Genomic DNA, 27847 nt, shown 5'->3' on the forward strand with positions numbered 1-27847 from the left:
TATAATTAATTGATAGCTGTATTCCGGCTGAACATTGCTCTTTTTTGTTATCAGTATAATTTTACCCTATTCTTTATTCTGCTTCTGCTTCTGCCTGATTATTTTTTGGTGAAATTGCAGCTATTCTAATTCATGTTATTTTCTGTAATCGATATATTTTCATCAAATTATTTAATTTTACAAATTTTACCAATTCTTCAATTGATTTTCCATTTTCTTAGCGTTCAGTTTATATTTTAGCGGAATCCATTTTAACAATCCAGTATTCACTTTTTTCTATGATGCTTGCCCATTTTTCTCTATCTTTTATTTTTTTTTGCCAATTAAAATGATTAATTATTCTTTATTCGGTAAAGCCCCCAAGACCTTTCCTTCACGCTTCATCGAACCACGGGCATTGAGGGCTACTATTGGCGGGAATTTTCTGTTGATCTAATTTTTCAACTCTTGTGGAAGGATCCATTTTGGTATAAAAATGTTGCTCTGAACGGCTGTTCACACATTTGATTTGAAAGTTTCGTCTAAAAGGTAGGTTGTATTCTTTCTTTAAATTTATAAATAAAATATGGCCTAGTATATTTTGTTACGCAGTATAAATAGTCGAAGTTTTAAAAGTTACACAGTATCGGAATGTTAATTTCAGTTTCGTAGAAAACTTTTTGTAATTCACTTTATAAAAAATGTTTTTCACATTTTATAATAAAGATAAGAAGAGAAGATTTCATCTTTTAACATATATTAAATGCTATTGTATTAAGTTTCTGGTTCAACCAAAGAATTGGACTGAACTCTGTGAATTTTCGATTCGAGTTGACCGGTATGCATGTTGGAATCGATTTGTAATATTATGCCATAGAAAAGTAAATTGTTTTATCTAATATGGTTAATTCGAGTTTTATCCTGTAAAACAATAATTTCGTAATTTTTAAAATAGGTCCCAACCCAGAATACAGGGATTGGTTTTTTTTGGGGGGAGGGGGCAACTTAATATCCCCATTCAAATGCATTGATTGTCCAAACAGAAGGGGGTTCCAACTCCTGAACCCTCCCTCTGGATCCGTTACTGACCATGACCATCATCCTGGATGGCCTCTTTTTGAGACCATATCTGTTGTATTTGTTGTTGACTTGTTTTCATTCTAAATATTCAACATGCATGAACTATTTGCCACTATAGGTTAAGCAACCACCAACAATCAATAAATCATTCATTTTTGGCTTGCTTGACAGAGTCAAAAAGTGAGACATAGGTATGCTGTTTCTGGGGTCCGCAATGACGGCGTCAACAATGTATTAGTTTGTGATTTGGTCTAGTTTATGGTGAACCACTAGTGGTAGCCTACTAGGTCAAAGATATTTGGTATGCAGTTGTATTAGAATTGGCACATTTTATTGCCATGGAGATTATTTGGCCCCGCCCCCTCAGTTATGGTCTATTTTGATATATACTATATGCCATAGGTCAATTATATTTGGTATATGGAATTATTTGTGACGTTTATTTTACCCTGAACTCTTTTTAATGGTTCATATATATATGCTCAGTGTTAAGTTTTTGTGTGTTGGTCTGTTTTTCATGGTTAAGTTTGTCTTAGATACTTTAAGCAATAAGTCACCTATGTTTAATACATCTATTGATTGTTCAGTGTACATGTCTGTCTGGCAAGGTTCAACTGACCTTGACCTCATTTTCATGATTCATTGGTCTATGTTTCGTTTACTTAGAAACTATAAGAAGTGTGTCAACTATATATTTGGTATATATATAAAATGATTGATTGTAAGGTGTACATGTATTTTGATTGTAAGGTGTACATGTATTTCTCGTTTGCTTTATTTGACCTTGACTTCATTTTCTTGGATCATGTAAAGTTAATGTGATATTTGTAAGGATTTATTTATAGGACTATCAACATAAAATCAATAGTTAGTATTAAATAAGGCGAGACATTTCACCATGTTACTAATAACTTGTGTTTTGGTCTGTTTTTCACTTCCCTTAAGGGGGCTCGCAGGTCTAAATCATTTTTTTTATTTAATATAAGATTTCGCTATATTTTTCTATAAATGAACTTTATCTTATACTTAATAGAAAAATGAAATAAAAAAATGGGGTCATCGTTCATTTAAGTTCACAATCTGCCTTCGAAAGAAGCATTACAATTTTGTTAATGACCTTTTTTCTGTTGAACTAATAGGAGAAAAAGCGGTAATATCGAAATAAAAAAGAACTTAATTACAGAAATCGCTTAAATTTTACAATTATTTAGTTTATATACAGCTTATTCGAAAACAAGACTAAAAAATATAGGTCACAGATGAGTTAAAAAAGATATTTCAATTTTAATGCCAAAAAAGGCATTTTTTCACCAAAGGGAGATAATTTGAAGTTTTTTCAATGATATCTACATTTTAAAAGTCACCTGGGGCCAACAGGAATTGATTTTTTGGAATGATTTTTGTACCATATGATAAAGTAACAGTTACTTTAAATATGGTAATTGGTATAATTAATAAAATTTGTAATGAAAAATAAATGTTTAATTTTGTTCTGAAATCTGAAAAAACCCGCGAGCCTCCTTAACGAGTATATACGTACCCTTTTTGTAGTTTGGTGTTTCAATGCTTGATAGACAGCATTATTTTATGCAGTGCAAATAATGAGTGTGTGTGCATGCATGCATGGGGTATCATTTTTGGGATACAATTAAAGCAATCTGTAGACTTATACCATTGACTAAACATCAAGGAACATCTCAGTTTCTTGTGATTGTTTTGCTTTAAATGGTATAAAAAACAAAAGGATTGAATTCAAACAACTGTCCTATAATCTCCTTCTCATAATCTTCATGTTTCGATATTCCCCTTGACATTATCATTGTATGCGTGATTTTAACAACATGGAAATTCTGAATCAAGCAGTATTTATATTTAGGGTTTTTATACGCCCGTCAAAATGCAAATGTCCAGTGTCCGTCTGTCTGTCTGTCCGGCGTCACACCGTAACTTGAGAATGACTTATCCAAATTTCATGAAACTTGATAAAGTTGTTTCTTATGATGGTCAAATGATCTGTATACTTTTTGGTGAAAATATGATTAAAACTTTTTGAGTTACAGCACTTTGTAACTAAAACAAAGGAGTGTTTTTTTCACATGTCGCACTGTATCTCAAAAACGATTCTTGATTATGGCTTAAAACTTTAAACACTTCCTAGTTATATTAATCTTAATATCTGTATACTTTTTGGTGATGATTCAAAATTATTTTTTTGAGTTATTGAGTATTTTGTAAAAAAGGGGAATGGGGTTTTTACATGTCGCGCCATAACGCAAAAACGATTTATGATTATTGCTTAAAACTTTACACATGTCTTTGTTATATTTATCTAAAGATCTGTACTTTTTGGTGATGATTCAAAATTTTATTTTTGAGTTATTGAGTATCTTGTAAAACAGGGGAGGGTTTTTATATGCCCGTGCCGTATCTCAAAAATAATTTATGATTATTGCTTAAAACTTTACACACTTCTTTGTTATATTAATCTAAAGATCTGTATACCTTTTGGTGATGATTCAAAATTTTATTTTTGAGTTATTGAGTATCTTGTAAAACAGGGGAGGGTTTTTATATGCCCGTGCCGTATCTCAAAAATAATTTATGATTATTGCTTAAAACTTTACACACTTCTTTGTTATATTAATCTAAAGATCTGTATACTTTTTGGTTATTGAGTATTTTGTAAAAAAGGGGGAGGGGGTTTTTACATGTCGCGCCATATCGCAAAAACGATTTATGATTATTGCTTAAAACTTTACACATGTCTTTGTTATATTTATCTAAAGATCTGTATACTACTTTTTGGTGATGATTCAAAATTTTTTTTTGGAGTTATTGAGTATTTTGTAAAACAGGGGAGGGTTTTTTACATGTCGTGCCGTATCTCAAAAATAATTCATGATTATTGCTTAAAACTTTACACACTTCTTTGTTATATTAATCTAAAGATCTGTATACTTTTTGGTGATGATTCAAAATTTTATTTTTGAGTTATTGAGTATCTTGTAAAACAGGGGAGGGTTTTTATATGCCCGTGCCGTATCTCAAAAATAATTTATGATTATTGCTTAAAACTTTACACACTTCTTTGTTATATTAATCTAAAGATCTGTATATTTTTTGGTGATGATTCAAAATTTCATTTTTGAGTTATTGAGTATCTTGTAAAACAGGGGAAGGGTTTTTATATGCCCGTCAAAATTGATGGGACGTATTATGGTATACAAATGTCCGGTGTCCGTCTGTCCGTCTGTCTGTCCAGCGTAAAGTTTCATGTCGCACCGTAACTTGAGAATGACTTATTCAAATATCATGAAACTTATTATAGTTGTTTCTTATGATGGTCAAATGATCTGTATTCTTTTTGGTGAAAATAAGATTAAAACTTTTTGAGTTACGGCACTTTGTAACTAAAACAGGGGGGTCTTTTTTTCACATGTCGCATCAGATCTCAAAAACGATTCTTGATTATGGCTTAAAACTTTAAACACTTTTTAATTATATTAATCTCTATATCTGTATACTTTTTGGTGATGATTCAAAATTTCATTTTTGAGTTATTGAGTATTTTGTAAAACAGGGGAGGGTTTTTTGACATGTTGCGCCGTATCTCAAAAATAATTTATGATTATTGCTTTAAACTTTACACACTTCTTTGTTATATTAATCTAAAGATCTGTATACTTTTTGGTTTTGATTCAAAATTTTAGTTTTGTGAAATTTAGGTTTTTGTAAAAAAAAAAAAACACAGGGTGGGGGGGTTTCACATGTCCCGCCGTGTCTCAAAAACAATATAAGGTTATTGCTTAAAACTTTCTCAGAAACTTTATGATTTTTGCTTAAAAATTCCACACAAGACATAATTATTATTCGGGCGTATCATGCGCTCGTGGTGCAGCTGTTTATTATAAATTTAGAAACACGTCTGAGGGAATTCCCCAGTTTTGATAACATGCGAGAGTTCTCTGAATTCCGATCGATAAATCTATTTCTGTTATATAAGAACTGAAAGCATGGAGTTTTCTTATGTCATGGTTATGAAACTGATATTTGATATTGTACTTCCATAAAGAAATGGAGGTCGTTTAATTAACATTTACTATATGTCCTTGCTACAAATCACATGTCTAGGGTTGTAAGTATGTGCATGTGTATAGTTTTCTTGACTTTAAGGGGTATCAGATTGAATGGTTGCTCTGGATTCCCCACTCCATTGATTAATTTGAAACTCATGGAATCCTTTCTATGTATGTCTGCTATTGAGTGTTTTTGTTGTTGCATAATTTTAAATTATAATTATATGCATCATATGAATTTAAATTAATGTAGTCCACAACATAAAGGTGTAACTAGAACACCTTTAGCCAAAATGGAGTCTTCCATATTATCGCTATAATTTGTCTCCCCTCTGTAAGTAACTTTCGTCAAACTTTTAAACAACAATATGTTGAGAAAAATTAACTCGTTCTGTCAATAGACATCGTATTATATTAAAACCAATCACAATTTAAACAGAGGAATGAGTACGGAAAGGAGTCATGCCCACTGACCCATAGGAAATTAAATATTGAAAGAGTTAGGAATGGGGTTCCACCTAGAATTCATGTAGGAAAATAGGGGTACGAATTAAGTGAAATACCTTCTCTCATTCTCAGTGACTGCTGTGGAAAGTAAACTTGGAATTGATAGAACAAAAATAAAATAGATTGTTCATACATTTCACTTGTATCAAGGATTGGCTATTTTTAAAGTTGAATAACTATTCAGATTACGTAAATAACATTTTAAGAGCATTATTCACGTGCAGTTGAATTATTTTTGAAAGTAATACTAATACATGTATCAATGAAAACAATGGCAATTAATCGTATACCTCAGAGCAATCTGTTCTTTGATTACAAATATGGACACATTTTAATATGACTGCATAAATTTCAAAAAAAATTGTCAGATATTGGTTTCACGTTGTTGTCAGCTTCGTCCGAAGACAGATGGTTTCTGAAAAATAGCTTTAGAATAAGTAAATAAAAAATCAATAAAATTTTAACACAAGGTTTATATTAAACCACAAAAGGAAGGTTAAGGTTGATTTTGTTTTTTTTTGTCCCAACTGTTTAGGAATTAGGGGCCAAACAAGGGGCCCAGATAAGCATTTTTGCAGTTTCCAGCTTGTGATTAGGCCCCAAAAAAATATGTGTCTGTTTAAGGTTACATACTTTACAGAAATAGGGTTGGTAGGTCGGTAATTTCCTTTTATTTTATTTTTTCATTTTTTTTTTTTTACGACATGATTTTTAGTTATGCTGTTTCGTCTTGCCATGGTTTGAGTTGATCAGAGGACGAGTTTACCCATATTTTTGATGATTGGCTTATTTCCCTTTGACATTTGTTGGGGGAAAATAATGGCGGCTAATGTTCATTTCATCACACGAGTCACAAATTTCCTTAAATACAGCTATCATATTCACGATTGTGAACATTGGGATGCATCAGGCAATTATTAATTTATATTATTGGCAACACTATCTTCACTTTTGACATGAGTTCAGTTTATTTTTCACTTTACGAAGGAAAACAAAATGACTTACAAAATATAGGATCAGCTCTAAAAAATAGGGTAGGTCCAGTAACCTGCATATAAACCAGACATATATTTTTTTTTGCTTAAGTGTACTGGTGTATGAATTTCTGAAATTATACCAAAAGTTTCCATACTACAAAGGGATGGTTATGTTTTTTTTGGGCTCAAACCATTTAGCAAAAAGGGGAAAAAACAAGGGTTTTTGCAGAAAGCTTGACATATGGATCGTGATTAAGCAGCAGCAGCAGAGACATTAGTTAACTTCTTGAAAGCTTTACATTTTAGAAGGTGGAAGACCTGGATGCTTCATACTTTGTATATAGATGCCTCATGTTATGAAGTTTTTGTCAGTCACATGTCCAATGTACTTGACCTCATTTACATTAATCAGTGACTACTTGAAAAAAAATTTAGGATTTCTTGTAATGTTAAATTCTAGCGCTCTCTTATTATAAGTAATACTAGGATAACTATATTTGGTATGTGCGTTCCTTGCAAGGTCCTCTTGCCATCAGACAGTTTTCACTTGATCTTGACCTCATTATATGGATCATTGAATAAGGTTAAGTTTTGGAGGTCAAGTCCATATCTGAGATACTACAAGCAATAGGTCTAGTAAATTAGTAATTAAAGTATATTCGGTGTATGGAAGGACTGTAAGGTGTAAATGTCCAACTGGTGGGTGTCATCAGACCTTGACCTCATTTTCATCGTTCAGTGGTCAAAGTTAAGTTTTTGTGATTTGGTCTTTTTTTTCTTATACTGTATGCAACAGGACTACTGAATGCATGAATGAATCTTTATTGCATTAGCAACAACATTGCTTTAGCATAATACATATATATGTTGTGTACACGATGTAAGTTTGTACAAATTATAATTTGTACAGGGTTTTTTGTACAAGTTATAAGTTTTTTGACACCTACTTTCTTGCAACAGCTAGGTGATACAGGTTTATTTTTTAAAATATATCAGTGTAATGTTTCAAATTAAAAAAAAATATGCTTCAACCTAAAAGTTAGTGCTATTCTCCTCGTCTTCAAACTGGAAATGAGGATAACTGAATGGTTTAAATTCTAATTTTATTTTTTTCCTTATACCATATTCATATCCATACAAAATCTTTGTGTGGTCTTATAATGTTTTTGTATCAATGATCAGTATTAGACTATCGTGATGTAGTGAAAATATGACAAAAATATGCAAAGCAAAAGACTGTGTACTTGCATCATCCATTTTTGTTCAGCAGGTCATAAAACACTGATAACTTGTACAAAAATCTGTACAAATTATAATTTGTACAACATTACAACTTGTACACAACATATATACATATATGACAAATATGACAGAATACTATATTTGGTGTATGGAATGATTGTAAGGTGTACATGTCCAACTGTAATCCACACATAAACTATTGTGTTAGTGTAATCCACACATAAACTGAACTGTGAAAGGAGTATGTTCGATAAGGTCCTAAAATGGCCCACTTTTTTAGCGTAAATTTCAAATTCGGATTTATTGACCAATATCACGATAAATTGTAGCTAATACATTGACTAGCGATAGGATATAAGCCATTTTGTTTAAAATTTTACGTTTCTGCGTTTCATTATGACGTCACAAGTTGTACTCATATTGATTTTTCACGAAAAAATCAATGAAAATGGGTAAATTTCCAAAGATTATTTGACAGGAAACATAGAGCGCATACGTCGACAACAAAGATCTTTTAAAATAATGTTTGTGAAGACATTTAATATGTCTTATTTGAATTTTAAGCTTGTCGACGCCTAGCTGCGCTCTATTTTTCCTGGTCCTTTATTTGGTTGAAATCCCGCTGATTTTGTCAAATTTCACCAAAATCCCTTAACTTGACCGTTTTGGAATGTAAAAATCGTTGTGTTAGAATTAAACTTTGACAAAAACAGCTCTGTTTAACTTTTTCACATGTCTTTAAGGCAACTTAAAACAATTATTGTCTTGTAACCATGAACTTTATAATTGGGGCCAAATATGGCACTTACCTAACTTAATCCTTTACGTTCTCATTTATAAAACTCAAGGTTTACTGTATGTAGTTGAATCAACTGTTATGTTTACATGCAGTTGATTGTCAATGTATAGGCTTTGTCTGAGTTAACTGTACAAAAAACTAGCCATCTATATCTAAAGAAGAAATGTTTTTGAGTAAAATTAATATCGAAAACATTTAATAAAGTTCTGTACAGAATTAATTAGCTAAACTTGATATGTTGCTTCAATGTTATAAAGAAAACTTTTTGTAGCTTTATTTACCCCTTATCAAGACGGAAAGCATCATAATTCCTGAATCGACTGGATGTACATAGAAATATTTGCCACTGGTCTTTACTCATGCAATCAATGATTCACTCATGAATGTATAAATGCATTTCTCAATAGAGTGTGTGGTAAATATTATATATTGTTAGACCAGTATTTCATATCCGGTAAATTATTATTGCACTTAGAAATAAAGAAAACCAACAATATTAATTTGCAATGTACGAACTGTTATTTTAAAAACAAAGTTTAAGTGGCTTAGAAGTATATCTGTATCTGTATGGTATCTGTTCGGTAGTATTTGGTCATTGCTCTCGGTTCAAACTAGTGACCATTTCATTAAAAACTAATGAATTGAGAAAAACACAAATAATATTATTTCTCATTTCTTTCATTTTTAGCTCACTGCTGCGAAAGGTCTCATGTGAGCTTATGCCATCACTTGGTGTCTGTCGTCATCTGTTGTGGTAAACTATTTAAAAAATCTTCTCTGAAACCTCTGGGCCAAATACCTTCAAACTTTTACTTAATGTTCCTTAGGGTATCTTGTATATAAATTGTATCTGAAATATTGATCCATCGCCAAACATGGCTGCCATGGCTAAAAATAAAACATAGGGGTCAAATGCAGTTTTTCGCTTAAATCTCAAAAACTAAACTTTTTAGAGTAATCTGACATGGAGTAAAATTGTTCAATTGGTCAAGATCTATCAGACCTGAAATTTTCAGACTAATCAAAACTCACTTTTGGGTTGCTGCCACTGAATTGTTAGTTATAAGAAAATTTTGAAGTTTTTTTGTTTTATATAACCTGTAAACAGCAATAATGTTCAGCAAAGTAAGATCTACAAAAAAGAAAATATGACCAAAATTGTCAATTGACCCCTAAGGAGTTATTACCCTTTAAAGACAATTTTTCACAATTTGTTCATCAATTTTGCTAACATTTAAAAATTTATGAAAAACAGGTGAGGGATTCAGGCTCTTGAGAGCCTCTTGTTTTTATAGATTAGACTGTTGCATTGGTTTTCCCTTTTGAAAGATTTTTGGGGCTCTTTTTAGCTTATTGTTAGGTGTGAGCCAGGGCACATTGTATTTAATGTTTTTTCTTTTACAAATTGTGACTTGGATTGAGAGATGTCTCATTTTAAAGTTTCGGGACAATTACTAATGTTTAACTGTATGGATCTCTCTGACATTGTACCGTACATACAAGGTTCCATATAGTGAAGGGAATTAAGGCTTAGTGTCCGGTTGGGGTTAATATCCCTGAACATTAAGGAATAAGGGGCCAAAAAGAAGCATTTTCTAGTTTACAGACAATAACTTGTGTTTTAGTGTATGGATCTCTCTGAAATTATACTACAAGGTTTCTTACTCCAAAGGAAAGGCTGGAATAGAGTTTTGGAGTTCTTGCTTCAAGAGTGGTTTCAATAAATGAGGGGCAAATAAAGGGGGAAACAAGGGTTTTTGTCGAGCCTGCAACTTTTGTTGCAGAAAGCTCGACATAGGGATAGAGATCCGGCGGCTACGGCGGCGGTGGCGGCGTTAGCTAACTTCTTAAAAGCTTTATATTTTAGAAGGTGGAAGACCTGGATGCTTCATACTTTGTATATAGATGCCTCACGTTACGAAGTTTGTCAGTCACATGTCCAATGTCCTTGACCTCATTTTCATGGTTCAGTGACCACTTGAAAAAAAAGTTCAGATTTTTTGTATTGTTAAATTCTCTCTTATTATAAGTAATAGGATAACTATATTTGATATGTGCGTACCTTGCAAGGTCCTCATGTCTGTCAGACAGTTTTCACTTGACCTCGACCTTATTTCATGGATCAGTGAACAAGGTTAAGTTTTGGTGGTCAAGTCCATATCTCAGATACTATAAGCAATAGGGCTAGTATATTCGGTGTATGGAAGGACTGTAAGGTGTACATGTCCAACTGGCAGGTGTCATCTGACCTTGACCTCATTTTCATGGTTCAGTGGTTATAGTTAAATTTTTGTGTTTTGGTCTGGGTTTTTTTCATACTATATGCAATAGGTCTACTATATTTGTTGTATGGAATGATTGTAAGGTGTACATGTCTAGCGGGCAAATGTCATGTGACCTTGACCTCATTTTCAAGGTTCAGTGGTCAAAGTTAAGTTTTTGAGTTTTGGTCTTTTTATCTAATACTATATGCCATAGGTCAACTATATTTGGTGTATGGAAATATTTTATGATCTTTATGTCAGTAGCGCAGGTTTCTGTTGACCGTGACCTCATTTTCACGGTTCATTGCACAGTGTTAAGTTTTTGTGTTTTGGTGTATTTTTATTAAACTATAAGTAATAGGTCAACTATATATGTTGTATAGAAGCATTCGTTAGCTGGACATGTCTGCCTGGCATGGTTCATCTGACCTTGACCTCATTTTCATGGTTCATTGGTCTTTGTTTAGTAATCTTGGTTAATGTTAAGTTTATGAGACAGTTGTAATAAAGCTTTATACTTAGGACTATCAACATAATATCAATGATTAGTATAGAAGGCGAGACATTTCAGCGTATGCACTCTTGTTCAGGTTAAATGACAATTTAGACAATTTAAAAGCAGTGTAAGGGAGGTCAACTGAAATTTAAAGAATACTGTTATATTGATTTTTGGCCTTGAATGTTTGTCCCTAACATTTTGTTAACTGTGCATTTGCATTCAGGTATCGCAGATCAAATTTATTTGTTCATAGTGTGTTAATTTATGTTTTTTGATTGAGTTAAGCCTTTCATATTTTATCGTGTGGTTTTCTATGTTATGATGTTATGCTATGGTTTCAGAAAAAGGGAGTAGGTTTGGTACCATTAAAACGTTTAATCCCGCTGCAAATGTTTGCACCTGTCCTAAGTCAGGAATCTGATGTACAGTAGTTGTCGTTTGTTTATGTAATTTATACATTTTTCTCGTTTCTCGTTTTTTATATAGATTAGACCGTTGGTTTTCCCGTTTGAATGGTTTTACACGAGTAATTTTGGGGCCCTTTATAGCTTTTTGTTTGGGTGAGCCAAGGCTCCGTGTTGAAGTCCATCCCAATATGAATATATATAACTATTCCAGATATCACATACCGTAGCCAGGGGGTTCCGGAGGTTTGGGGGGTTTGGACGAACCCCCCCTTGAAAACAAATAAGCACTGTTAAAGTCAATGTTCTGTTCTAATTGTGACTGTTAAAGTTGAGTTTGTGAGTCCAACAAACCCCCCCTTTGAAATTCCTGGCTACGGGCCTGAAACACCTACTGTTTGAAAGCTCAGTGAGGAAGTTTTCACTTTTACAGTGAACATAATAGACTATGTTCTCCCATGCTCAACTTTGTTTGCATTTTAGAATAAATCTTGACATTTGTACATTGATTTCAATTGTTAGTTCACTCAGAAAATCATTGAATATCTTATCCTGATTGCGTGATCGACTGGTTAACTATTTCTGAATGAATTATTTCCGTTGTATTAAGTAACTCCGCAGGACCAGTCTAATAAATTTTATAAAATGTTGACTTTGAAAGATCAAAATAACCAAAGATTTCAACATTGACATCAATTTTTTTAATTTAAAGAATATATAGAGGCATATATGAATGAAATGAGATGAAATAAATTGACTGCATTTCCCGACACTCACAAACTTGTTTTACGAACTTTAAACAATCAATGATCTTAAAAACGATCGAACACAGGGGTTTGTTACAATTTGCCAGGCTTACTATCCATACGAACCCCGAAATTGAGCAAGTCTTTGAAGTATTAATTATCACCTATTCCATCTAATAATTGTTTAGTCATCAGCAGTAGTGAATTTTACCATTTGAAAATAATTGAGAGGATATGATTAGAAAAACAAACCCCAAGCTGATACGACATGAGAAATTCACTTTCTCCATGTCCAGCTTGGATGAAGCCATTTGAAATTATAAAACGTTAAGTTCAGAAAAATGAGAAATCATTATGCTTCATTAAAATATCAATTCCTGTCAAACGTTGTAAGGTTAACTGTACACTCTACAGTGGGATACAAAACCAAACACAGAAGCTGACAATGACTTTATTGTTGGTCTTACATGTTCTGCAACATCACCTGTTATAGTGCTAAGAAATCTTCACATAGGCAGTCTGGTACTATAGACCAATCACGGAAAAAGACTTCTCCTTGGTTTTTTTTTTTTTGATACACAGATAGTATGAGGATTATATGAATTTACAATGGAGAAATAAAGACTTCTTCTATATCCAGACAATAACATTAGCAAACAAAGGGGTAACTTCCAAGAGCATGATGAGGACCTCATTACAAGAGAAAACATCAATAGCATAATATAAGAAAAACACATAACAAATTAATTACAAACAAACCGTGCACCGCAACAAAGTTCCTAAGAATTGTCGAAAATTACGCGCTTACCACAGCGCTATATCCAAAAATCCTGGGGAGAACACTGCAGTTGTATTACCTAGGCACATCTCATTATTTGGCCTTGTCCTTCTGTTGAGGTTGCACTTGCATTTGTTAAGTTTAGCTGGATAATATCTAAATTTATCGCTTAAGTAAACAAAATCATGGTTAAAATTAGGAGTAAGCTTACTTTCTATTTGGACTTCTCTTGAACTGAATTTTAATGTGCGTATTGTTATGCGTTTACTTTTCTACATTGGCTAGAGGTATAGGAGGAGGGTTGAGATCTCATAAACATGTTTAACCCTGCAGCATTTTCGCGCCTGTCCCAAGTCAGGAGCCTCTGGCTTTTGTTAGTCTTGAATTATTTTAATTTTAGTTTCTTGTGTATAATTTGGAGTTAAGTATGGCGTTCATTATCATTGAACTAGTATATATATGTTTAGGGGCTAGCTGAAGGACGCCTCCGGGTGCAGGAATTTCTCGCTACATTGAAGACCTGTTGGTGACCTTCTGCTGTTGTTTTTTCTATGGTCGGGTTGTTGTCTCTTTGACACATTCCCCGTTTCCTTTCTCAATTTTATTTTCCAACATTTATATATATGCAAATTTGATATTTTACAGAAATCTAATAACTAAAGCAGAAAATTTGAACAACCTAAGGTTTAGAGAAAGTAATGTAAAGGTAATGTATAACAAAAAGTGTGGTAATTAAGAATATTAGTATTAACATATACATGGTGATTAGTTTTTTGTTGCATCATTCATATCACAAGATACTTAAATATAAGTATTAACTGAAGAAAAATCCTTCAGTGTTTCAAGTTCTTAATCACCATGAACTGAAAAAAGTTATTGAAAAGTGACTGGTAGTTGTTTTCATGAAGTATGCCAAGGGAGATAACTCTAATCACATTAAGAGGAGGTCCATTTTAAAGCATTTAAAACTAGTTAAGATTGTTTTTAATTATATTTATTTCGGTATTTAAGATATGTATTTAAATGAGCTAATTTATGTGTATGCCTTCTCTTAATCTTGTTTCTTGGTATATAATTTTGATAAACATTTTTTTCAGCATTTCTTTAAAATGATAACATAACTTAAAGAAATCAAAAACTTTTCCAATATAACATTAGCCATAGTCGTGCTTACATCAATTACAGATAACTTTTCATTTTTCCAAAGACTGGTTATGATGTTGGATGCCATTTCTTTTAACAATAAGTTGTAACCGCATGAATCCCTATAAGCACACTAAACTTCTAAGTGTATTCTAAGTCATACACCATATATATTACAAATTTGTGAAGAAAATTTTGATTAAAAATAATTTTACTCATCTGTACTCTGTAGATCCTATGTATTGCACAAACACTGCACCTGGACTGAAGACAAACACTGCACCTGGACTGAAGACAAACACTGCACCTGGACTGAAGACAAACACTGCACCTGGACTGAAGACAAACACTGCACCTGGACTGAAGACAAACACTGCACTTGGACTGAAGACAAACACTGCACCTAGACTAAAGACTTTAGACATAATATCCAAGTTAAATGGGACTAGTGACCACTGGAACTAGCTCCTTCAAAAAACATAGTCATTATTGACCTCTATATTGATGTGTTATGATGAAATCATGTTTTTGATAGTTGCATTGATAAATGTTCATGCATTAAAACATTGGATTGACTTTGACCCAAGACTTATTATAGTTTCTCCAGAGTATAAATGAGTTTGTCAATTTTAAGTGTTTAGAAAATTTAATTTTAATATTTACCAATTTGTGAAATTTGATAGCAAGGCTAATGGCTGGTGCACCAAAATAGACTTTCATAATTGGCTGTATTTTCACTGATAAAAAATTCTGAAAAATTGTAACAGCAAATAGCTTCTCTTTAAAGCTGATATAAATTAAGAGCTTTTGTTAAATTTCTTTAATTTATGTTGCCCTCCTTGACGGAAGAAGACACATTCATGGCAGATAGCAAAGTCATAATGTACGTATTTCCTTAAAACTATGTTCATGTTTGTAAACAAAATGGATCATTTTTGTCGAGCCTGCAACTTTTGTAGCAGAAAATTTGACAGGGATATTGATCTGGTGGCGGTGTTAGCTTTATATATTAGAAGGTGGAAGACCTGTATGCTTCATACTTTGTATATAGATGCCTCATGTTGCGAAGTTTCCATTGGTCACATTGTCTTATGTCCTTGACCTCATTTTCATGGTTCAGCGACTACCTTAAAAAAAAGATTTTTTATGCCCCACCTACGATAGTAGAGGGGCATTATGTTTTCTGGTCTGTGGCTCCGTTCGTCCGTCTGTCCATCCGTCTGTGCTTCCGTTCGTCCGTCCGTTCAGGTTAAAGTTTTTGGTCAAGTTAGTTTTTGATGAAGCTGAAGTCCAATCAACTTGAAACTTAGTAAACTTGTTGCTTATGATATGATCTTTTTAATTTTAAAGCCAAATTAGACTTTTGACCCCAATTTCACGGTCCACTAAACATAGAAAATGAAAGTGGGAGTTTCAGGTTAAAGTTTTTGGTCAAGGTAGTTTTTGATAAAATTGAAGTCCAATCAACTTGAAACTTAGTACATATGTTCCCTATAGTATAATCTTTCTAATTTTAATGCCAAATTAGATTATTACCCAGTTTCACGGTCCATGGAACATGGTAAAGGATAGTGCGAGTGGGGCATCCGTGTACTTTGGACACATTCTTGTTTAATGATAAAAACTTGTACCATAAAGAAAATTTCAGAGATTTAAAAGTAAGTTTTGTTTTTTCAGTTGAATCAATTTCTTCTATTGTCTTAATTACAAATATGGAGAATTGGTTAAAATGCTTATGATACAGCTATTATGACCGCTCCTTTTTAAATGACTGCCAAAATTTAAAAAAAATTGGTTGTATATTGATATCACTTCGTTGTCAGCGTTGTCCAAAGACAGATGGTTTCAGCATAATAACTTATGAATAAGTAAATAGAAATCAATAGAATTTTATCATAAGGTTTATAACCAGTACAGGAATTGATTTTGGGAGTTTTTGTCTCAATAGTTTAGAAACAAGGGGCCCAAAAGGGGTCAAAATAGGTATTTTTCTAGTTTCGAGACAATAATTTGTGTAAGTGTATGGATCTTTTTGAAATTGTGCCACAAGGTTCTATTTTAGAAAGGAAGGTTTGAATTGATTTAGGTGCTTATGGCCCAAACTGCTTAGAATTGGGGGCCAAAAAGGGGTGAAAACAATACTTTGTATAAATTGCAGGTAACACACCAGGATAAGTCGCATAGTTAGTATTTGGTCATTAGAATTAGGTCTTTCCTCTTTTCGTGGAAAGACCTTTTGTTTTTCTTCTGCCGTCTGAGATGCTTTTTTGTCTTACAACATATCGAATGGATTTTTTGGCCAATGATGTTGTACAGTAATAGGGTTTCAAAACTCACCCTGTGTGACCGAACACTTATTCTTATAGGAGTTACCTCCCCGCGTTCCCTTTTTCTTGTTATCGCTATATCTCTAAAACCGTAAAAGATTTTAGCAAACTGTTTTCACCAAATTGTTCGTCTACTCTTGAGAATAATTTGGTTTATTTTGACTTGAGTGATCAGAAGACATCTTTGAAAATTTCATGTAGGCGATTTGTTGGATAAATTCATACGTTATAAGTCGTAGAGGCCTACAGTCTATTGATATGAAGTCCTTGGTCCATTTGAAGAAAATCGAAGTCAAGGTCAAAGGTCAAGGTCATGTTTTAAATTTAAAATTTCGCTTGTTATCATTATTCCACAGAAACTGTGACAGTAAATGATATATGTTTGCCAAATAACTGTTTACAATAAGGCGCAACTTCCACCTATTTCAGTCAAAGTGTTTTGGTTAACCGTTATAGGAGTTTTCTCCCCTTATGTATTTCAAATCAGTATTTTTCCACAACCATACAAGTGATTGACCTTCCGTTTTGAGTTCACTGACCTATGACCTTGAAATTGAGATCAAGATCGAAGGTCAACGTCATGTTATAAATTTTGAATTTTGCTTGTTATCGTTACTCAAAAGAAACTGTTACAGTTAATGATATGATTTGTTTGCCAAATTACTCTTTACAAAAAGGCGCAACTTCAACCTATTTCAATAGCCAAAAAATATTCCCTATTTTAAAGCTGATACTAATTTATAATTTCCTTTTGTTACAGATACCCATATATGTTCCACTCCAACGAGAGGGATTTCATGGAAGATAACGCACCAGGATGAGTCACATGTTAGTATTTGCTCATTAAAATTGTACTTGAAACTATGTTTTACTTTAACAATAGCTTAGAATTTTATGACAAATTTGGTCTTAAATCAATTTCTTTTATTAAAATTTCGATTCGAATGCGTCATTTTTTAATTAGAATTGATAGTAATTGTAAATTAAGTGTTGCTGATTTAAAATTTGACATAAAACACATCACATTAATTTCAATAGCCAAAAAATATTCCCCATTTTAAAGCTGGTACTAATTTATAATTTCCTTTTGTTACAGATACCCATATATGTTCCACTCCAACGAGAGGGATTTCATGGAAGATAACGCACCAGGATGAGTCACATGTTAGTATTTGCTCATTAAAATTGTACTTGAAACTATGTTTTACTGTATCAATAGCTTAGAATTTTATGACAAATTTGGTCTTAAATCAATTTCTTTTATTAAAATTTCGATTCGAATGCAGCATTTTTTAATTAGAATTGATAGTAATTGTAAATTAAGTGTCACTGATTTAAAATTTGACATAAAACACATCACATTAATTTCAATAGCCAAAAAATATTCCCCATTTTAAAGCTGGTACTAATTTATAATTTCCTTTTGTTACAGATACCCATATATGTTCCACTCCAACGAGAGGGATTTCATGGAAGATAACGCACCAGGATGAGTCACATGTTAGTATTTGCTCATGAAAATTGTACTTGAAACTATGTTTTACTGTAACAATAGCTTAGAATTTTATGACAAATTTGGTCTTAAATCAATTTCTTTTATTAAAATTTCGATTCGAATGCGGCATTTTTTAATTAGAATTGATAGTAATTGTAAATTAAGTGTCGCTGATTTAAAATTTGACATAAAACACATCACATTAATTTCAATAGCCAAAAAATATTCCCCATTTTAAAGCTGATACTAATTTATAATTTCCTTTTGTTACAGATACCCATATATGTTCCACTCCAACGAGAGGGATTTCATGGAAGATAACGCACCAGGATGAGTCACATGTTAGTATTTGCTCATTAAAATTGTACTTGAAACTATGTTTTACTGTAACGAGAGCTTAGAATTTTATGACAAATTTGGTCTTAAATCAATTTCTTTTATTAAAATTTCGCTTCAAATGCGGCATTTTGTAATTAGAATTGATGGTAATTGTAAATTAAGTGTCGCTGATTTAAAATTTGACATAAAACACATCACATTAATTTCAATAGCCAAAAAATATTCCCCATTTTAAAGCTGATACTAATTTATAATTTCCTTTTGTTACAGATACCCATATATGTTCCACTCCAACGAGAGGGATTTCATGGAAGATAAAGCACCAGGATGAGTCACATGTTAGTATTTGCTCATTAAAATTGTACTTGAAACTATGTTTTACTGTAACGAGAGCTTAGAATTTTATGACAAATTTGGTCTTAAATCAATTTCTTTTATTAAAATTTCGATTCGAATGCGGCATTTTGTAATTAGAATTGATGGTAATTGTAAATTAAGTGTCGCTGATTTAAAATTTGACATAAAACACATCACATTAATTTCAATAGCCAAAAAATATTCCCCATTTTAAAGCTGATACTAATTTATAATTTCTTTTTGTTACAGATACCCATATATGTTCCACTCCAACGAGATGGATTTCATGGAAGATAAAGCACCAGGATGAGTCACATGTTAGTATTTGCTCATTAAAATTGTACTTGAAACTATGTTTTACTGTAACAATAGCTTAGAATTTTATGACAAATTTGGTCTTAAATCAATTTCTTTTGTTAAAATTTCAATTCGAATGCGGCATTTTGTAATTAGAATTGATAGTAATTGTAAAGTAAGTGTCGCTGATTTAAAATTTGACATAAAACACATCACATTAATTTCAATAACCAAAAAATATTCCCCATTTTAAAGCTGATACTAATTTATAATTTCCTTTTGTTACAGATACCCATATATGTTCCACTCCAACGAGAGGGATTTCATGGAAGATAACGCACCAGGATGAGTCACATGTTAGTATTTGCTCATTAAAATTGTACTTGAAACTATGTTTTACTGTAACAATAGCTTAGAATTTTATGACAAATTTGGTCTTAAATCAATTTCTTTTATTAAAATTTCGATTCGAATGCGGCATTTTTTTAATTAGAATTGATAGTAATTGTAAATTAAGTGTCGCTGATTTAAAATTTGACATAAAACACATCACATTAATTTCAATAGCCAAAAAATATTCCCCATTTTAAAGCTGATACTAATTTATTGTCGAGCCTGCAACTTTTGTTGCAGAAAGCTCGACATAGGGATAGTGATCCGGCGGCGGCGGTGTTAGCTCACTTCTTAAAAGCTTTATATTTTAGAAGGTGGAAGACCTGGATGCTTCATACTTTGTATATAGATGCTTCATGTTACGAAGTTTCCGTCAGTCACATGTCCAATGTCCTTGACCTCATTTTCATGGTTCATTGACCACTTGAAAAAAAAGTTCAAATTTTTTGTAATGTTGAATTCTCTCTTATTATAAGTAATAGGATAATTATATTTAATATGTGCGTACCTTGCAAGGTCCTCATGTCTGTCAGACAGTTTTCACTTGACCTCGACCTCATTTCATGGATCAGTGAACAAGGTTAAGTTTTGGTGGTCAAGTCCATATCTCAGATACTATAAGCAATAGGGCTAGTATATTCGGTGTATGGAAGGACTGTAAGGTGTACATGTCCAACTGGCAGGTGTCATCTGACCTTGACCTCATTTTCATGGTTCAGTGGTTATGGTTAAATTTTTGTGTTTTGGTCTATTTTTCTCATACTATATGCAATAGGTCTACTATATTTGTTGTATGGAATGATTGTAAGGTGTACATGTCTAGCGGGCAGATGTCATGTGACCTTGACCTCATTTTCATGGTTCAGTGGTCAAAGTTAAGTTTTTGAGTTTGGGTCTTTTTATCTAATACTGTATGCCATAGGTCAACTATATTTGGTGTATGGAAATAAGTTATGATCTTTATGTCAGTTGCGCAGGTTTTATTTGACCCTGACCTCATTTTCATGGTTCATTGCACAGTGTTAAGTTTTTGTGTTTTGATCTATTTTTCTTAAACTATAAGTAATGGGTCAACTATATATGTTGTATAGAAGCATTGTTAGCTGTACATGTCTGCCTGGCATGGTTCATCTGACCTTGACCTCATTTTCAAGGTTCATTGGTCTTTGTTTAGTTATCTTGGTTAATGTTAAGTTTATGTGACAGTTGTAATAAAGCTTAGCTTTTTACTTAGGACTATCAACATAATATCAATGATTAGTATAGAAGGCGAGACATTTCAGTGTGTGCACTCTTGTAATTTCCTTTTGTTACAGATACCCATATATGTTCCACTCCAACGAGAGGGATTTCATGGAAGATAACGCACCAGGATGAGTCACATGTTAGTATTTGCTCATTAAAGTTGTACTTGAAACTATGTTTTTCTGTAACAATAGCTTAGAATTTTATGACAAATTTGGTCTTAAATCAATTTCTTTTATTAAAATTTCGATTCGAATGCGGCATTTTTTAATTAGAATTGATAGTAATTGTAAATTAAGTGTCGCTGATTTAAAATTTGACATAAAACACATCACATTAATTTCAATAGCCAAAAAATATTCCCCATTTTAAAGCTGATACTAATTTATAATTTCCTTTTGTTACAGATACCCATATATGTTCCACTCCAACGAGAGGGATTTCATGGAAGATAACGCACCAGGATGAGTCACATGTTAGTATTTGCTCATTGAAATTGTACTTGAAACTATGTTTTACTGTAACAATAGCTTAGAATTTTATGACAAATTTGGTCTTAAATCAATTTCTTTTATTAAAATTTCGATTCGAATGCGGCATTTTTTAATTAGAATTGATAGTAATTGTAAATTAAGTGTTGCTGATTTAAAATTTGACATAAAACACATCACATTAATTTCAATAGCCAAAAAATATTCCCCATTTTAAAGCTGATACTAATTTATAATTTCCTTTTGTTACAGATACCCATATATGTTCCACTCCAACGAGAGGGATTTCATGGAAGATAACGCACCAGGATGAGTCACATGTTAGTATTTGCTCATTAAAGTTGTACTTGAAACTATGTTTTTCTGTAACAATAGCTTAGAATTTTATGACAAATTTGGTCTTAAATCAATTTCTTTTATTAAAATTTCGATTCGAATGCGGCATTTTTTAATTAGAATTGATAGTAATTGTAAATTAAGTGTCGCTGATTTAAAATTTGACATAAAACACATCACATTAATTTCAATAGCCAAAAAATATTCCCCATTTTAAAGCTGATACTAATTTATAATTTCCTTTTGTTACAGATACCCATATATGTTCCACTCCAACGAGAGGGATTTCATGGAAGATAACGCACCAGGATGAGTCACATGTTAGTATTTGCTCATTAAAATTGTACTTGAAACTATGTTTTACTGTAACAATAGCTTAGAATTTTATGACAAATTTGGTCTTAAATCAATTTCTTTTATTAAAATTTCGATTCGAATGCAGCATTTTTTAATTAGAATTGATAGTAATTGTAAATTAAGTGTCGCTGATTTAAAATTTGACATAAAACACATCACATTAATTTCAATAGCCAAAAAATATTCCCCATTTTAAAGCTGATACTAATTTATAATTTCCTTTTGTTACAGATACCCATATATGTTCCACTCCAACGAGAGGGATTTCATGGAAGATAAAGCACCAGGATGAGTCACATGTTAGTATTTGCTCATTAAAATTGTACTTGAAACTATGTTTTACTGTAACGATAGCTTAGAATTTTATGACAAATTTGGTCTTAAATCAATTTCTTTTATTAAAATTTCGATTCGAATGCGGCATTTTTTAATTAGAATTGATAGTAATTGTAAATTAAGTGTCGCTGATTTAAAATTTGACATAAAACACATCACATTAATTTCAATAGCCAAAAAATATTCCCCATTTTAAAGCTGATACTAATTTATAATTTCCTTTTGTTACAGATACCCATATATGTTCCACTCCAACGAGAGGGATTTCATGGAAGACAACGCACCAGGATGAGTCACATGTTAGTATTTGCTCATTAAAATTGTACTTGAAACTATGTTTTACTGTAACAATAGCTTAGAATTTTATGACAAATTTGGTCTTAAATCAATTTTTTTTATTAAAATTTCGATTCGAATGCGGCATTTTTTAATTAGAATTGATAGTAATTGTAAATTAAGTGTCGCTGATTTAAAATTTGACATAAAACACATCACATTAATTTCAATAGCCAAAAAATATTCCCCATTTTAAAGCTGATACTAATTTATAATTTCCTTTTGAGAGTGATTTCATGGAAGATAATCTCTGAATTGAATGAACAGCAAATATTCTTTAATTAAAAATACCAATTTAAAACTTTTTTTTTGTTACAGATGCAGCCTATATATGTTACTCCTCGCCAATGAAGATAGTTTCATTGTAGATAGTGCATTAGGATACGTCACGGATACATCACATGTAAGTATTTCTCTATTTGTTAGGTATTAAAAATAAATTTTCAGTAAGTGAAATACCAGATTGAAACTATATAACAAATTGGTCTAAAACTATTTTTTTTTTAATAAAAATATCACTAATTGCAAATATAAATTTCCAATTTAGGATTTGACTTAAAACATGCATGCATCACATTGATTTTTGAATCGATTTACAAAAGCAAATCGTCTTGATTTTGAAACTGCAACAAATTTATAATTTTTGTTTCTGTTGCAGATGCAGCCTAAATATGTTGGCACTCCTTTACCATGAAAGATGCTTACATTGTAGTTTAACACATTAGAATGAGTTACATGTAGGAATTTGGTCATTTCAATTGTTCTGAAATAATAAAACAAAAGTTTTTCCAGGAACAACAGTTTGAAACTTTATTACAAATTGGTCCTACATTTCTTTTATTAAATTATTTACTGTAATGATGTATATTTTAATAAGAATGCTCAGTGATAGTAAAACTACTTTGTCTAGTCTCTAATTTCAGAATTGGCATTAAACATGCATCACATTAAGGAAGCTGGCTTGTCTGTTTTAGATTTTTAGTCAGATTTTCGGAATCCTCTGGTTTTATCCATTTGAATGCCTTGATAAAATTTGCCCGGTGACCCCCATTTTTCTTTTTGTTAATCTTTTATATGTATAATGATAAGCCATCTGTAAAAATCTCATAAAATTTTAATTACTTTTTAACAGTTTTTGAGAACTTCAAATTGTCAATGATAAAGCTATGAAAAGTCGAGAGAATATTTCCGGCCAAAATTTCAATGGCTTTTATCTCAAAAACAAGCACGGTGACCTATATATTTTTTTTGCTCTTTGGATTCATTTATTAATCCCCTATCTATATAAACTAGTGTTTTGAAAAGTTAATTACTTTGAAACTGAGAAGCGAACTCCCTTAATTTCTTAAGTGGTTTGCAACTGGAAATAGTCTTTTTTAAAACTGAAATTAAATTATGTATGTTTTTTGTTTTTGTTACAGATACAGCCTCAATATGTAACACTCCTATACCATGAAAGATGCTTCTATTGTAGAAAGCACATTAGGAAAAGTTGCATGTAAGTATTTGTTCATAACAATATTTCTCAAAAATATGTCTACATTTATTAGTTAATAAAACAATTTTTGCTGGAAACAATAAACTGAGCTTACATGTAGGTATTTGAGGGCACTGAAGTAAGCTTTATAACAGACATTGGTCTTAAATTTTTCTTTCATTCAGATTTATTCATGTGAAGTATATTTTTATCAGAATGTATAGAGATTGTTAAAAATATACCTGTCTCCAATTTAGGATTTAACATAAAACATCCATCACATTAATTTCCAAATTGTTTTTGTTACAGATTCAACTTAAAACAGATGATGTTTCAGTCGTAGCAGGTGCAGTTAGGCAGCCAAACATGTTGAACTGATTGTTGTGATGAGACAGTTTATTGCTTTGGGAAATCTAATAATATTGTTTATAGATTTATATAATAAAATTCTGTAATGTTCATAATATTATATGATAATTTGTTAAGTGCCCTCAATATGTCTTCAACGAAATATTAACATGCACAATTGAGGATGCACTGTAAAAAAATCTTCAATATTCTTATTTTTAAAAGTAGGTTCTGATTGTCAATTTTATAAGATATGTACATATTTACCTGAATTTATTTTTAAGGTAATTGGAACAATATGACTATTAAGATTGTTTGAAATTCATGTTGAGTTTCAATCATTTCTGTTCAAAATATATATATCACATTTTTCTGGTTTGCCAGCAACTTCAATTTTTGAAATTAGAAAATGATGTATAGCCAAAAGATCAGTTGAACAATGGTGTTGGTTGCAGTTAATACCAGCTCTTTATAGGATCTTAAAATGCCTAAAATGGAAACAATGTTTAAATTTAACAAGTTACCATATCTACTGATGAAGAAATTAAAATATTGTGTATGTTCCTTTTTTTGTACAAATGGATATCTTTTGAGTAATCGATTGGAACACCCAAACAATAACTTAATCATTTGGTTTTTTTCTTGTATATCCATCATTCTTTTGTAAGATAAAAACAAAAAGAAAGTAATTTTGTTAAAATTATTTCTAATTTTTATCAACACAATTAAAATTCTATTAAACTAATAGTTTAGTTCATGCTCCTTTAATCTATATCTTAAAAGTTTTGTGGTGGGCTAAGCAAATATCAAATAATCATTTCAGAAATACACTTGATTGCAGCGCTGCATCTTCACTAACATTTAACATAGTTGGTTCTGAGTTACTGAGGTAGTTCCTATTGGTGTGTTTCTTGTTTTTTCTATGGAGGAATCAGTAGTTTCTATGTCTTCAGGATATGGTTTTGTCATTCAAAGGGAACTCGCAATCTCGCAATGTAATTCTGAAATGATATATATTTGATATTTTATTTTCATGGAAAAAGAAACAATTTTAAATTTATTGCATGAACATTTGAACTATTTAAACTTTTTAATTCATAATTTTTGGAAATGGAAAATTCATATTGTAACTGACATATTTTGGAAATAGAATTCAAATTGTAACTGACACATTTTGAAAATTGAATTCAAATTGTAACTGACACATTTTGGAAATCGAATTCAAATTGTAACTGACACATTTTGGAAATCGAATTCAAATTGTAACTGACACATTTTGGAAATAGAATTTAAATTGTAACTGACAGTTTGGAAATAGAATTCAAATTGTAACTGACACATTTTGGAAATATAATTCAAATTGTAACTGACACATTTTGGAAATTGAATTCAAATTGTAACTGACACATTTTGGAAATAGAATTCAAATTGTAACTGACACATTTTGAAAATAGAATTCAAATTGTAACTGACACATTTTGGAAATAGAATTCAAATTGTAACTGACACATTTTGGAAATAGAATTCAAATTGTAACTGACACATTTTGGAAATATAATTCAAATTGTAACTGACACATTTTGGAAATAGAATTCAAATTGTAACTGACACATTTTGGAAATAAAATTCAAATTGCAACTGACACATTTTGATGTATGGAATTTTAAAAATAAGAACATTTATGTACTTAATTTAAGGACAAGTGAAAACAATTCCTAAATATAAATTTTTGCTTCATTTGGTAACATGGATGTGCAAAATCACTGATGGCTAACAAGGTTAATTCCCTTATTGGTTAGATAATGAAGTATAGTCTACTGGACCCTGCAGACATCCTACTAAATGTATTGATATATTAAATGTTTTTTTTTATATCTCAATCAATATTTGTACATGCCTCACACGAAAAGGTACAAGCAGAGTTGCATGTACTGGACAGAGTCGGCTATCAACTTTCTTTTTATAACAAACCCATTTCACAATCAATATTTGTACATGTCTCACACATAAAGGTGCAAGCAGAGTTGCATGTACTGGACATTGTCAGCTATCAAGTATTTTTATAACAAACCCACAGAACTGGTATCCAGGAAATTGAAATGAATCAACAAATCATTTATATTGTAGAAATGTATTTTCCCGCGTTTCGGAGTATTATAGCGGGAAAATGTTGTCTAAAAGGAATGTTTTATAAGAACAGTATGTTTTTGGCGGGTTTTGTTATGTGTAGTTCTACACGTGGTTACGTGGACCAATCATTTGGATTGTGTCAATAATTATTATTATGTTAATAAGGTGAAAACGGGTTTTTAATTTTCTTGTGTTTGAAAATCATTCTAGTCACAGACGTTCAACACTATAAAACTTATATTGTATATTATTTTGTTGTTTTTTCTTGTGATGGAGTTTGGCATCAGTGTCCGGAGGCGTGCCTTGCACTTGCTCCGAACACAGGTTTCCGTATCAATTTCTTTAGTAAAGTTTTTGATGGTTTTTCCTGGGCGGTGAGGTTACGTTAAAGACGGATATATACATAAATACATACATCGAGATATGGGCTCTTATTGATTCAGACTAAACTTGTTTCAGATGTTTATTCTTTCTGTGTACTCATTTTGGAATGTATTTGTATTTCATATATGTCATGATTTATAATATAAATATACATTAAACGCCGGCTCTGTTAGTCTGCACGGCTAAATGCATTGCTTTGTGTTTGTTATTATTGTAGTGTAGTTAAGACTAATATATTTCTCATTATACCTTACTTATGATGCAGATTCAAAGATGTATTACAGTGACATAACACTACAAGTTACAATATATTTTGTATTTTTTGTCATGATGCAGATTTTTGTCATGTTATTTTAAACATGGTGCATTACTTTTTTAGAGTTTTCTTTATGTGTTATGACGTATGCTATATTTGCTAAACTTGTATGCATGTTTATTATGTTGATGAAAATAAAATATGATGCATAGGTAATATCAGCAATATGAATATATTGTTTATTTTGTTTAAGCCTATAAATTATTTTGAAAGATTCTTAAATAAAATGTATTTGAAAACCGAGAATGTGTATAGTACCAGACTTGTAATACAATTATGTCTGATAGTACTATATGAATCCTTGATAAAACCTATGTAACATCTCATTACCCTCCTTATACGGTGATGTACATATTAAAAAGATGTGGTATTATTGCAGATAGGACAAT

General features: G+C 31.5%; 1 long non-coding RNA gene across 15 annotated transcripts; it reads left to right on the forward strand.

The window, feature by feature from the left end:
* Nucleotides 1-394: 394 nt before the first annotated feature.
* On the forward strand, nt 395-27614 carry LOC139491770 (uncharacterized). Of its 15 annotated transcripts, XR_011656626.1 has the most exons (21): nt 395-528; nt 13997-14057; nt 14449-15377; nt 17582-17649; nt 17918-17985; nt 18254-18321; nt 18590-18657; nt 18926-18993; nt 19262-19329; nt 19598-19665; nt 21019-21086; nt 21355-21422; nt 21691-21758; nt 22027-22094; nt 22363-22430; nt 22699-22766; nt 23122-23206; nt 23462-23540; nt 24225-24301; nt 24590-26538; nt 26641-27614. It is a non-coding gene; the product is annotated as an uncharacterized lncRNA (long non-coding RNA). The 15 variants fall into 15 exon arrangements; XR_011656624.1 differs by having other exon boundaries at nt 24590-27614; XR_011656632.1 differs by having other exon boundaries at nt 14727-15377; nt 24590-27614.
* The last annotated feature ends 233 nt before the right edge of the window (nt 27615-27847 follow it).

This window comes from Mytilus edulis, chromosome 10, assembly GCF_963676685.1.
Source record: "Mytilus edulis chromosome 10, xbMytEdul2.2, whole genome shotgun sequence".
Lineage (NCBI taxonomy): Eukaryota > Metazoa > Mollusca > Bivalvia > Mytilida > Mytilidae > Mytilus > Mytilus edulis.